Below are 12,282 nucleotides of genomic sequence, written 5' to 3'. Positions count from 1 at the left end.
CCACTATGCTTGGGCAAACAGACGTCCTTTTTGATGTGTGACCATCCAATGAGAACAGATCCATCAGTTACATTAAACTTAGGCATAGTCTTCAAAGTCAGTATAGGCAACATATGCATAAACTTCTCGTCAGTTTGTGGACTTTATCTGTAATAAATAATCTACCTTCCCTAAATAAATTATTTTAAGGGTTTTGTTTGGTTTGATTTAATTATAAAATTATATTTAATAGCCGAGAATTACAGCAATGGTGACAAACTGTGAAGAGTGAATGAAGTTCATATCCCATTTCCAGATCTGAAGCTGCCTGCCTGCTTCATGATACAGAATGTGTGAGCCTGGAGTCTGAGCCAGAAGGCAGGGGATGCAAGTTGTTACTTGGGGCTAGTCATTTCATGGCCTCCCTGGACTCCCACGGCCCCAGTAGGAAAGTGGGGAGTTCACCCAGATCAGCTCTCTGGGCCCTGCTGGCTGAGGCATGCTGAGAGCTAGAGTGGCCTCTACTGCTTTCACCCAAGTGCCTATCTACAAACTGTATGGGTGTGGGAAAGGAGGGAGCTGGGTGCTCAAGGGGCTGCTGTCTGAAGAGAGGAGGCCCAGGGTGCCTGGAAGGGAGATACCCTGGGCCCCTGAGGTACCAGTTTCCCAGAGAGAAGGGGGTCAGGGCTGTAAAACAGTTGGCTGCAGTTGCCAGAGACACTGGGGTTCTCTGTCAATGTGTTTGTTTCTTCTTAGGGCTTGTCTGTTTCATTCCTTTGCAGCACCATCATCATACATTGTAGAATGTATCGTACAGTCATGAACTGCAGAATGACGTTTCGGTCAATAATGGACTGCATATACGATGGTGAGCCCATAAGATTAGTTCCATACAGCCCAGGTGTGTAGTAGGGTGTACCATCTAAGTTTGTGTAAGTATGCTCTATGGTGTTTGCACAACGACGACATCTAACCATGCATTTCTCAGAACATATCCCTGTTGTTAAGCGACGCATGACTGTATAGATTGTTCAGTCGTTCTCCACTGTAATAAAATACTGTGGGTGGAATCTGCTCACAGTCTGCCTTTTATAGCATTTGGGCAAAACATATTTACTGAGCACCTACCATGATCCAGGCCCCGTGCTGTGATAACATCAGTGGACAAGGTGGATATGGTCCTTGCCCTTTTAGAACTGGCACATTTGTATAATGGAGAAGCACTTAAACATGGATTTGTAACAAAGGTTGATAAATGCTATATAGGAACACTACAGAGTGCTAGAGAGCAAATAACAGGAGAACCCAACCTAGGCTGGGGTAGGGGATTGATTAGATGAGGCTTCTTGGAGAAACTGAGCTTTAAGCTGTGACCTGAAGGACAAATAGATGTTGGCCAGGTGAGGGGCTCTGGGCAGAAAATTGGCACAGTTCCCAAATCAACTTTATCTACACCACAGTTTCACCCAGCACCACTTCTATCCTAAGACCTGGCAGATACTCACATTATGTAGGGAGAATGCTTGCAAAATGAGGCCTAAGGATCCGGGTTCTCCCTGGAAAAAGGCTGCTTTCTGGAGTAATCCCTAAGAACGCCATGCTACAGTGGATGGGGGGTGGAGAGGATGGATGAACAATTTGTTTCTAACTTATTAAGTTCAAGAAAGTTGTTAACTTTCCTGAAGCTCTAAAGTGGCCTTCACTTTCAGCCCTGCTTGTTGAAAACTAGATTACAAACCAAAGCTGGAGCTCCAAGATGCTTTCAGCTGTTTACATGGTAGAGTTGGGTGTGTTCCATTTATAAAATAATCTGTTGTAAGTCAATGTAAAGCAGAAGAGATAGCTAAGAAAATCCTGAGTCCTGAATGTCAGAATCAGAAGGGCCTGTGGGAATCATCTACAACAGAGGTTGTCAAAGTGAGGATCCTTGGACCAGCAGCAGCAGCATCCTCTGGAAACCTGTTAGAAATGCAAAATTCCGGGCCCCACCCAGATGTATTGAGTCAGAAACTCTGGTGGTGGAACCCAGTAATCTGCATTTCAACAAGCCCTCCAGGGCACACTCAATCAAGAACCACTGGTTTAATCCAATGCTCTCACTATACAGAATAGGAGAGTGAGTCCCAGGGAAAGAAGGAGCACTTGACCCCAGGTCAAGCTTTGCTACTCTTGATCCCAGGTCAAGCTTTGCTACCCCTGTCCAGCAGGATATGATACGCATGCTGGGCCAGTGACCACAGTGTGTTGCTTTCCAACTCCCTCTTTCCAAATGAGAGTTGTTTTTTTCTTTCCTGTACTCCTGCTTTTTCTCTGCCAAGGTGAGCATGGTGGCCAGGGGTCCCTGGAACAAGAGGAGCTACATAGTAACCAAACTTAGAGTTTGGCACATTACCCGGAGTTTCCAGATTGGAGCTGAACCCCTCTGGGGTGGGAGTAAATTGAGCTTCTGGAGGGGTGAGAATTTAGGGAGGCATATGCATGGGAAGGAGGGAGCATATGGATGTGGATAGCCAAAGAGGTTAATTGCAGCAAATATAGTTGGTTGCTTAGCCAACATCTAGTCTTCCTTCTCTTGGTACCTTCCCTGGTTTTCCTTCAGGCAGCCTCACTTGCCCCATGCTGCCTAGATGCTTTGGAGAAACCTGGCTCCACCAGGGTTCTAGAGGTATGGCACTTAGCTCAGCTCACATGAAACAGCAGAGTAGGCATGCGATCGATTCAGGCCACTATGCCCAAAGTTCCAGGGGGCTTCCAGGAAAGAGGCTTCCTTGCTCTTCTGACAGAGCTTCTAGAAGCAACTCTCTCCTGCTCCCTGGATGAGGGCAGGAGGAAGCTTGTAGCCCCTGGAGTTGCTGGCAGCTCACATGTGCCCACAAGGGGGAGCCAGCCTTAGGATGAAGCCAGTGCTATGGAAGGTAGAATAGACCTCAGGAAAGAAACAGCATGTTTGGTGACACTTGAGCAGTTGATTCAAACCATCCCTGAAGTCTGCCCAACCACTGGACTTCCATTTATAGGACTCAGTAAGCTCCCTTTATCGTTTAAACCAGTGTGAACTTGTTTTTCGGTTACTTGTGACTCAATACATCCTAACTGATAGAGAATCTAGCCTGGCCCTCAGACCTCTGAATTCCTGAGGTCTGCATTAGACGTCCAGCCTCAGATTGGAGAACATCCCATTTCCAATGATGAAGGGCGGGGCCTGTTGAACCTCTTCAGCCTTGAGTCATGTTCCTTTCTCCACAGACAAGTTCATTTAAAGAGAAACCTAATACACCTAAACTGTCTATACAATATTCTCCAGCAAACACATCTAGTGCGGATCAAATATTGCAATCTTGGGCTCTTTATTCAGATCTCAAGTGTGGTTCTCAAACTCTTAAACACTCAATTTTTGCATTAGTTGAATGCGATACACACTTTAGAAGCAACAGCCTATCTTATCAACATTAAGAATTTCTGGATCATATTTAATTCTGATGCAAACTTGAATATGTACTTTGTGGGTTTCTGTGAAGAAAATAATTGACTATCCAAACTGGAATTCATCTATAGGAAATAGGCAGTGCTAGCTCCTAAAAGCAATTATTGGCACCAAGATCCTGAATTTTTAAATCCCTTGAAAAGTCCAAGAACATACCAGAAAAGTCAAGATTTGATTTCAAAGGTAATAACTGTAAACAAAAAAATTATAAGCCTATAAGAGGTATTGCTGAGTAGGATGCTGATGGCTCTAGAAACAATCATGAGGGTTCATTCTCTTTCTCAATCCCTAGTCCAATATTATATAAAAAAGTTTATCTACCAGGAGAGTTGGAAATAGACACGAATCAAGTGCAGGGTTACAGAGAAATATTTAGCCTTCAGGAACCTCTCCTGGGAGGAGGGAATTATAAGCTGGAGTTTGCCTGGAATGAGCTCAGGCAGGGCAGATGGGGGATGTGGTTACCACCATTGCAAGTGAGATTGAGGTGGTCAGGAAGAAAGTGGTATTGTTGAGACCAAGGGGAGGGAAGCTCCTGCTCGCCTTTGTGCAGGTCCAACGCACCCAGAGCATTTTGGTCAGTCTAGAAGAGCCTCACCCACCCAGAGGGCCTCACTCCAATACCCTGTGCTCATTTCAGAGGCAAGCAGCCAGGATAGGGGCAGAGAATTAGGGGCAGAACGGAAGACTCAGTGGGAACATCACAGCTGTCTTCATAGCTCCGAAGGGCTCTGAAGTCTTGGGGAGCACATTGGACTAGGATGTTGATCGACCTCAAGATTTTGTAATTTGTTTCAAAAATGGGGCATGGAAAAGGATTCCAAATTCTAAACTGGATGTCAATCTAGCTATGACAAGTCACAAGCAGATTTGCTGCTTGCAGCAGAGACTCGGTGCAGGGACTGGTAAATTCCTGAGGCCACGCCATCATTCCAAAAGCCGACTAGCATAGTTTTATCAAGGGATGAGTCCCTGGTTACGGTCCTGTCTTTCGCAGTGAGGGGTAACTACGGAGCTCGAAAGAGTGCTACTGCCCATCAGCTGTGGAGGGAAAAAAAACAGGCGGAACAGATTTATAGGATTCTAGATCTATGTGAGTTCAGAGGGAATGGACAGGATCAAGACCATTGCCAGAGGCTACCCTTTTCGACTCCTTTCTGCTCCTCTGATCTGTATCAATCTTCAATGATAGCAGTTAATAGAGCAGTAAGGAAAGTCAGGAGACCTTTCTGGAGGGTGGTAGGAAGGAATCTTTTGGTGTAACGTAATTATTCTGCTAAAGAAGACACTTCAAAATGAAAAGTTAATAAAGCAAATAAAAGAAACTAACAATATAGCTGTCAAAATGACAAAAACAAACAAATCAAAACAAAATCTCCAAAAGGTCTTTTCCACAAAGGATGTAAAAATCTGCGCTCACAAACTAGTAAAATAAATCTTTTAATTTTTATTTTTTTTATTTTTAAACCAATGGTGGGAGCATATTCAAATACAACCAAGTGTTCTTATAAGTTACATTTTAAGCCTGACAGGAGAAGAACATATGCTGAACAGCCTTCAAAACATGCTCACTTGGTTCTGTGCTAGTCTAGAAGAACTAGCAGAGTTATAAATATGCTGTGTGTAAGTGAAGACCACTCACTGCTCTCAGGACTGACTGAAACCGACTAGTCTATGTTAGGAATATTAGTGCCACCCCAGAGTGGCATGAATGAATCTTAACTGGGAAAAAAGCAATGGAATGAGTGGCCTGAATTGTAGGCAAGGGTTTTCCCAAGTGCTATAGAAGGACAAGAGCCCCAGCTGGACCAGAAAAATGCATCATGGTCAGGGGGTGGAGGCCCTACATGCAGATGTGGAGTTCTCCCTTCTGCCCAACACCAGAAGATGCGTTCATTGGCCTCCCAGACCTTGAAGATTGGAGTTCCTATCAATAATTACTCTAAAATACTCAAAATAGTCTCAAGAGCTTAGTTCTGCAAAGGCTGGCAGATGCAATTCATTTATCAGTTCATTTCTCCCTGCATTCTTCCATGCATTCATTCAAAGGGCCCTTCAAGCTCACTTTTACATAGCTGGATAAGACATCTTCCTGTGTCTGAGGAGTTTGCTGTCAAGTGGGGACACAGAAAAGACACAAATAACTCTGATTAAAAAGTAGACATCACCAAGCCCTGGAAGGCAGAAACCAAAGGTCTTGGGAGCTGGGGTGTGAGTGGGGACACAGTGAGCGGGTGTGTCGAATTTCCAAAATTCATTTGGGCATTGGTCAGAGGCTCTTGCTTCCTACTTTGTGTGCCAGTGTCAAGGCTTTACGAGCTGGTTCTCACTGTAGTTGAGATCCTCTACCCCAGGGTCCAGCACTTGCTCCAGAGGGACGGTTTGCACAGAAAGCTAGTCACAGACAGTGAGTCCTTAGCATCGTTCTGCTGGTTCTTGTATTAATCAGCCAACTGTGAGTCATCCTAGTGTTTCCAGGCTTGCAGATGCACCAGAGAACCAATGAAGCAAGTGGGGTTCTTATCTCATTCAGAAGCAGAGATAATGTCCCTTCCTGTCTACAGTCACTTCTTTGTTTCCCTACTCACATGTTGTCATTTCTCCAAAATGCCCAGAAAAGGACAGAAATTGTGTGCAATTTACCAGGAAAGTTATTTGTAAGCGTTGGCTATGCCCAGGAACCCTATGCCATGTATTTAACATGCAGGTACTTCACTAAGATGTCCAGAAAACCCAGAGGGCCCACACAAAATGATGAGTGTCCATATAGCCAATACTGCTCCTCTTTACCACAGAAAACAGACAGCTCAGCTTGCTGCCACCTTTACATCACATGTTAATATCATTTGAAAATAAAATACTGCTTTTGATTAGGAGAGGATTAGCAAGTGTTTTAAAACTTCAGTTTTCTTCTTTTCTTTGCTTAATTGTGGTAAAATTTGCCATTTTAACTGTTGTAAGTGCACAGTTCCGTGGTGTTAAGTACATTCACTCTGTTAAGCAACCATCACCACCATTAATCTCCAGAACTTTTTCATTTTCCCAAACTGAAACTCTGTCCTCATTAAACACTAACTCCCCATTCTCCCTACCCCCAACCCCAGACAACCGCCATTCTGCTTTCTGTCTCTATGACTTTGACTACTCTTAGTACCTCATAGAAGTGGAATCGTACACTATTTGTCCTTTTGTGACTGTCTTATTTCACTTAGCGTAATGTCTTCAAGGTTCATCCAGGTTGTAGCATGGGTCAGAATGCCCTTCCTTTTTAAGGCTGAATAATATTCCATTTTATTGATGGACCACATTTTGTTTATCCATTCATCTCTTGATGGACACTTGGGTTGTTTCTACCTTTTGGCTATTGTGAATAATGCTGCTATGAACACAGGTTCACATATATCTGTTCAAGACCCTGCTTTAAATTCTTTTGAGTATATACCTAGGAGTGGAATTGTTGAGTCATATGGTAATTGTATGTTTAATTTTTGGAGGAACCACCATACTGTTTTCCATTGCAGCTGCACCATTTTATATTCTTATTGATAGTGCACATGGTTTCCAATATCTTCACATCCTCACCAACACTTGTTATTTTCTGTTTTTTTTTTTAATAGTAGCCATCTTAATGGGTGTCCAAATTTTGTTCTTTGAGGACATGAAACTAGAAAGCCATATTTGAGTGCTTTGTCTCTTCACATTTTACAGAGCTTGTCTTTGAAAGTGTTGCCTGATAGATGGAAAGGGTCGTGGAATTGTTCCCACTTATTCCCACTCAGGAGTGGCTGGGGGCCTCCTACACCTTTGAAAGCTTTGTCACATGGAAATAAGTCATCATTACTCAAAATTACAAATGAGGAGTCCACCTTCATCTACTGGCCCACTGAGTCAGCTGGCTTTGGCAAATTCTCCTCGTGTGCCACCCAAACATGGGCCTGCAAAAAGGTCTGGGTCTCCACAACTATGCTCACCTTCTCTGTTCAAAAATGGAGGATGGCTGAACATGGTAGCATGCTACAGGGGAAAAAGCCAGATAGAGCCTGTGTGTTTAGCTTCAAATCCCAAGTTCCCAAAAGCAAAGCAAGAGTTGGAATAATTTCTGACGACGTAGGGCTATGCATCTTTCAGGCCTTCAAGGCCACATTTAGGCTAGGACTGTATGAAAATTTCCTGAAGTGCCCACTTCCCTTTTTCCTGTGCACCAAGCTCTAATCAGCGAATCAATGTCTGTGGGCTCTGTGTGATTCCAAGCCACATATCTTCTAATCTAACATGAAACTTGGTTAACACGGGCAAAAGGACCAAAGTATGGAAGAAATGGATAAACGCCGTCCCTTTATTCCACTCTCTTTCTTAGAAGCTGTTATTGCACTAGGAGTCAGGAGCCAGGGAAGGCTCTGCTAGGGGTGCTCCGTGGGCTCTCAGGATAGCCACAGACGTGGGCCTGGTGGGGAGGTGTGATCTCTTTGGACCTTGATGTTGCTTTTAGCTTTCAACTACCTCACTGCTTTTGATAGGGGGAACAAACATGATAAGTCCTCATCTAACAACAACAAAACACAATAAAACAAAGCAGCATTTGTCATTGTGAGCAAAATTAACGAGATCAAATAAAAACCCAACTTTTTGGGTGCTTTAACTGTAAGCAGTGTTCTACCCTCTGCTGCTCCTTTCAAGCACACATGGCTGCTTTACGCAGCAGGGCCAGGTCATGGGCTTTGTCATCCTCCAAGTGACAGAAGAGGCTAACAGTACAAATGGACCCAGGAGAGGTTTCCATAAACCTGTGATATGGGGTCATTAATAGATTTGAGAGAGGGAAGCTGGGAAGGGTGCAGGAAGGAGGGGGAGGGTGTAGCCAGCCCTCTTAGTCCACATCCCCTGCTCACCTGGATGGGTCACATCTCTGACCCATATTGCCGCTCTGGCGCCATCCACTCCTGTACTCAGTGGCAATGCTGGTTGTAGGAATTAGGGCCAAAGCTGAAGGGAGCAAGTCCACTGTGACGTTCCATCTGCCCTAGACATTTTTTATATTTTGCTAACTTTTCACTTGGGGTCCTAACAATAGCAGAGCAATTCACTTTTAAATCTGTTGTACGTCCAGAACTGGACCGCCTCTCCGTGTGATGGTCTACATTTTGGGTTTGCACATATTCATAAGGAATTACAGTTTAAAGGAGCACAACATAATGATTTATTTCTGTCCTCTTCTGCTCTTTGCAAAGTGAGATTCCTTTCCTTGCTTTACAGTGACAAATAAGTAGGTTGTTTCAATGAACTTAGTATAAAAGAATTTATACACTGCAGTTTTAAAAAGTCTCATTTTGGGAACCCCAACTTCAGCAAATTTCAGTTTCTCTTCAGGTATGTTAAGAGAAAACAAACAAAAAGCAGAAAAACAAAACTCGACAGGAGGTTTCTGAAAATGGTTGCCTTTTCAGCTTTCATAAGTCAATTATTAAGCAGTTAAAAAATTGTATCTACTGATCTCTATTATTGAGGCATCTTCAGTGGGGGGCTTTGTGCACCCACATTTGTAAATGCGGGTGTTGAGCTTGCTGAGTGACGGATCATCACTCCAGGGGCAAGAAGTAACACTGCCTGAGCATCATCGCACTCACTCTTCAACTTCTGACAGAGAAAATGGGCTGACAGAAAAAATATTAGCAGTTGACAAGCAGCTCATTTTAAATTTCCACTGTTTGAAAAAGGAACATAGCTTTGAGGTGGAGGATCATTAATGGTTCTCAGAAACCCAAAAAGAAACTGAAAAAACATCTGATTCTTGGTAACATTAGTACCAAGTTCTGAGTCTGCACTTCCCAAATTCAACAGCCTATGGAGTTTCGCTTCCTGGCAAAGCAGAGAGGATAAAACAAATCTTGTTCAACACTGAGATACCGGTCCCTAAATTTTCAAAATGTATATTACACTGTGTCTAATTATATTTCCTCCCAAAGCAGCTAAAAAAAGTTTCCCCAAACTACATAGCTCTTTGTGGCCCAATTTAGAAGGAAAGGAAAAATTAAGCTTGTATGTACAATCATGCTTAGATACAAAATAAAGATACTTATTCAGGAAAATATTGTCATGTCTGGTAGAGAAGATGCGAGCAAGGCAAAGCCCAGGCTCTGACCCATGGGCTCTTTGAAACCTGACTTGTTGCCCCCCCTTCCTTAGTGTAGCCCAGAGCTTTCCCCAGAGGCCTGTGCTCTCGCATTTCAGCAGGACTAACTTTCGAAATGAAATCTGGGATGCTTCACGCCCGAATTAGTAAAAGACAAATGCAAAGAAACTTTTCTCATAACACGGGGAGCAGAGTTGCTCTCCCCCAACCCTTACCTGCAAAACAAGAGAAGAGTTCAGGGAAGCCAGTGAAAGGACTTGGAAGTCCAAGGTCACAGGCCCTTCCTTGACAGTATGTGATTTCCTTCTGATTCCGGGGGGGCAAGTATTTCAGCAAGCTAATGGTCACTTGCTTTTAAATGTTAATGAACAATTTGGAGACTAGGAGAAGGCTCACTCATTGCCATCTCTCCTGACTCTTTCTCCAGTGGAAAACGGAGCTGATGTAACTCTGACAAGAACAGAGAATTCTCTTGGTCTAACTAACCTGGTTTTATCATTTTTGTTTTCTCTGGGAGGTCATGATGCGAATGTAAAGATTTTAATTTGCAGTGCTAATTGAGACAGCAGTAATTAAAGGTTCTGCTCTACTGAGCGAGTGAGTCCAGCCTGGGAAATTCAAATGAAAAGGAATCTTGAGTTTCTGCACAGGTTATTTTTGGAGGCTTTGGGGGTAGGAGTGAGCAGTGGAGAGGAGGGAGAGGAGAGAGGGGGAGGCTCAGTGTGGGTGCTCTGCATGCTGTGGCATCCATCTGGGGCCTGGTTTGAGCAAGGCTCCAAGAAAACAATGCAGACGAGAAACACCAATCTCCCAACACTGATGACCAAACAGAACCAGCGCTCCTGGCAGCATTGGTGGTGGGCGGGTCAGCAAAGCTGGCCCTCACTCTCCCTCACATTCGCTCTGCCTATCAGCCCGTTAGCAGCAGGCCCTCTGGATCTAGAAACCGCAAGAAGCCCTCAGCCTGCTGCAAGCAGCGGAGTTGGGGCCAAGCTGGCTGCGGGCAGAATTGGGTTGCTCCTTACCCCGTGCTCTCTGCCCACCTCAAGTCGTCCTGGGGTCCATTTGTTACTCAGCATCCACGCAGGGATGGGGCAGCCCCCATATGGCTCCTAGAACCTCTGCAGTCTGAGCCTGGAGGGAGGAGCAGCCAACATTCTCCCCTTCCCGCTGGCCAGGGGCACTCAGGAAGCTGTGGCCTGGCTCAGCTGCTCTGCTCCTTTCTGGGGTCACCAACCTGTGTCTGCCACTTGGTTTCTCCTCAGCCACCTGGCAAATGTTCCCCCTGACACCCTCCCTGGAGAGCACTCCCCTGCCCCTCCTCTCTAAGTCACCACCCACCCCTGGGAGCTGGAGAGGAACCTGAACACTGAGGCAGTCTAAACCCATTCCACTGAGTTACTGCTGCTCTGAGTTTCAGGAACTTTCTTGAAACAGTGGCAGCCAACATTGATGGAGCATTATTGTGTACCAGGCCCTGTGCCAAGCATTTTTACTTCATCTCATTTAATCCTCCCAGCAACTCCAGTAGGTAGGTATACTAGTACCTCCATTCTACAGATGGAGACCTGGAGAGGGTAAACAGCTTGCCAAATGAAAAAGTGGCAGAGCCGGGATTTGGACCCAAGTGATCCAAAGCCTGGGCTCTGTTGAACCCAGCCTCAAGCCCAGTCTTGGGGCCCACGCCCTGCCAAGGCCCGGTGTCCCCTGCCCTGTGCCATCTCCCTTCAGGCACTGGGTGCTGGCAATGCTACACTTTGGAGGGCACAGTTTGCCAGGAACAAGAGGGACCCATGGGTGAGGGCAGCAAGAGGGCGTCCCTAAGGCCCCACTTCAGACCGAGCTGTCCAGATCCTCGAGGAGGGAAGAGAGCAAGTTCTGTGGTTCACCCACCATCCCCACAACTGCTGAGAGTTCACTGCTGCCTAGGTTCAGGAGATGCCAGGCTTATCATTAAAGGTAGAAAGTGGAGCAAACCCAGGAGGGACCTAGTCCAGCCTTCTGCAAGGCAGGCTTGAGTCCCCTCTCCCACCCTCTCCAGATCTGCCCAAACAGTATCACGTGCCTCTTTGGTCTATATCTCCGCAGCTGCCCCCCTTTGCCCTGTGCCTGGCCCGCCTGGAGGATCATATTTCCGGCGTTTTTATTCTTATTCCAACTGGCTGGCCTCCAAATCCCTCCTCCCCTTGATGCTGCACTCCCAGCTTTTCAAAGGCACCTCCTGAGGGCTCGCGCTGCCTCTTGCTATCCCCATTCTTCCAGAGCGCAACTCCCAGCTCCTTGATGGGCCTGTTGTCATCTTTGAGTAAATGTAAGCTCCATTTGCCAGGTTCACCCTGTTGGAAGCAAGAAGCAAGCAGGTACTTCCCCACCATTGGGGCTGCTGTCTGTCCTTCCACGGGTGACCCAGCTCTTGCCTCAAACACGCGCCATTTCCCTTCTTATTTTCTCTCCCCTGGAAGAGTGACTAGGGCTGAGCTCTTAGGCCTTCAAGGGGATGGGGAAAGGCCACGAGAAGGAAGAGCAGAGCTGTGGATGTGCCCAGCTTAGAGGCCTGCTCAGGGCATTTTGGCTAGAACGCCACGGACACAACAGGGTGCTGGGGAGAGGGGTGGATTGAGAGTGAGAGAGCTCCAGAAAGAACAAAGGGGAAACCCCAGCCAGCCAGGCAAAGATGGCTGTTTTCTCT

General features: G+C 45.7%; 1 protein-coding gene across 1 annotated transcript in view; it reads right to left on the bottom strand.

Moving 5' to 3' along the window:
• The window catches only part of MAMLD1 (mastermind like domain containing 1), a 58,295-nt gene that overhangs the window by 21,323 nt on the left and 24,690 nt on the right, over positions 1-12,282 (bottom strand). The gene's annotated exons all lie outside the window — the stretch shown is intronic.

The sequence above is a fragment of the Diceros bicornis genome, chromosome X (assembly GCF_020826845.1).
Source record: "Diceros bicornis minor isolate mBicDic1 chromosome X, mDicBic1.mat.cur, whole genome shotgun sequence".
Lineage (NCBI taxonomy): Eukaryota > Metazoa > Chordata > Mammalia > Perissodactyla > Rhinocerotidae > Diceros > Diceros bicornis.
The sequence above is the reverse complement of the archived record's forward strand: the minus strand, read 5'-3'. Positions and strand labels throughout refer to the sequence as shown.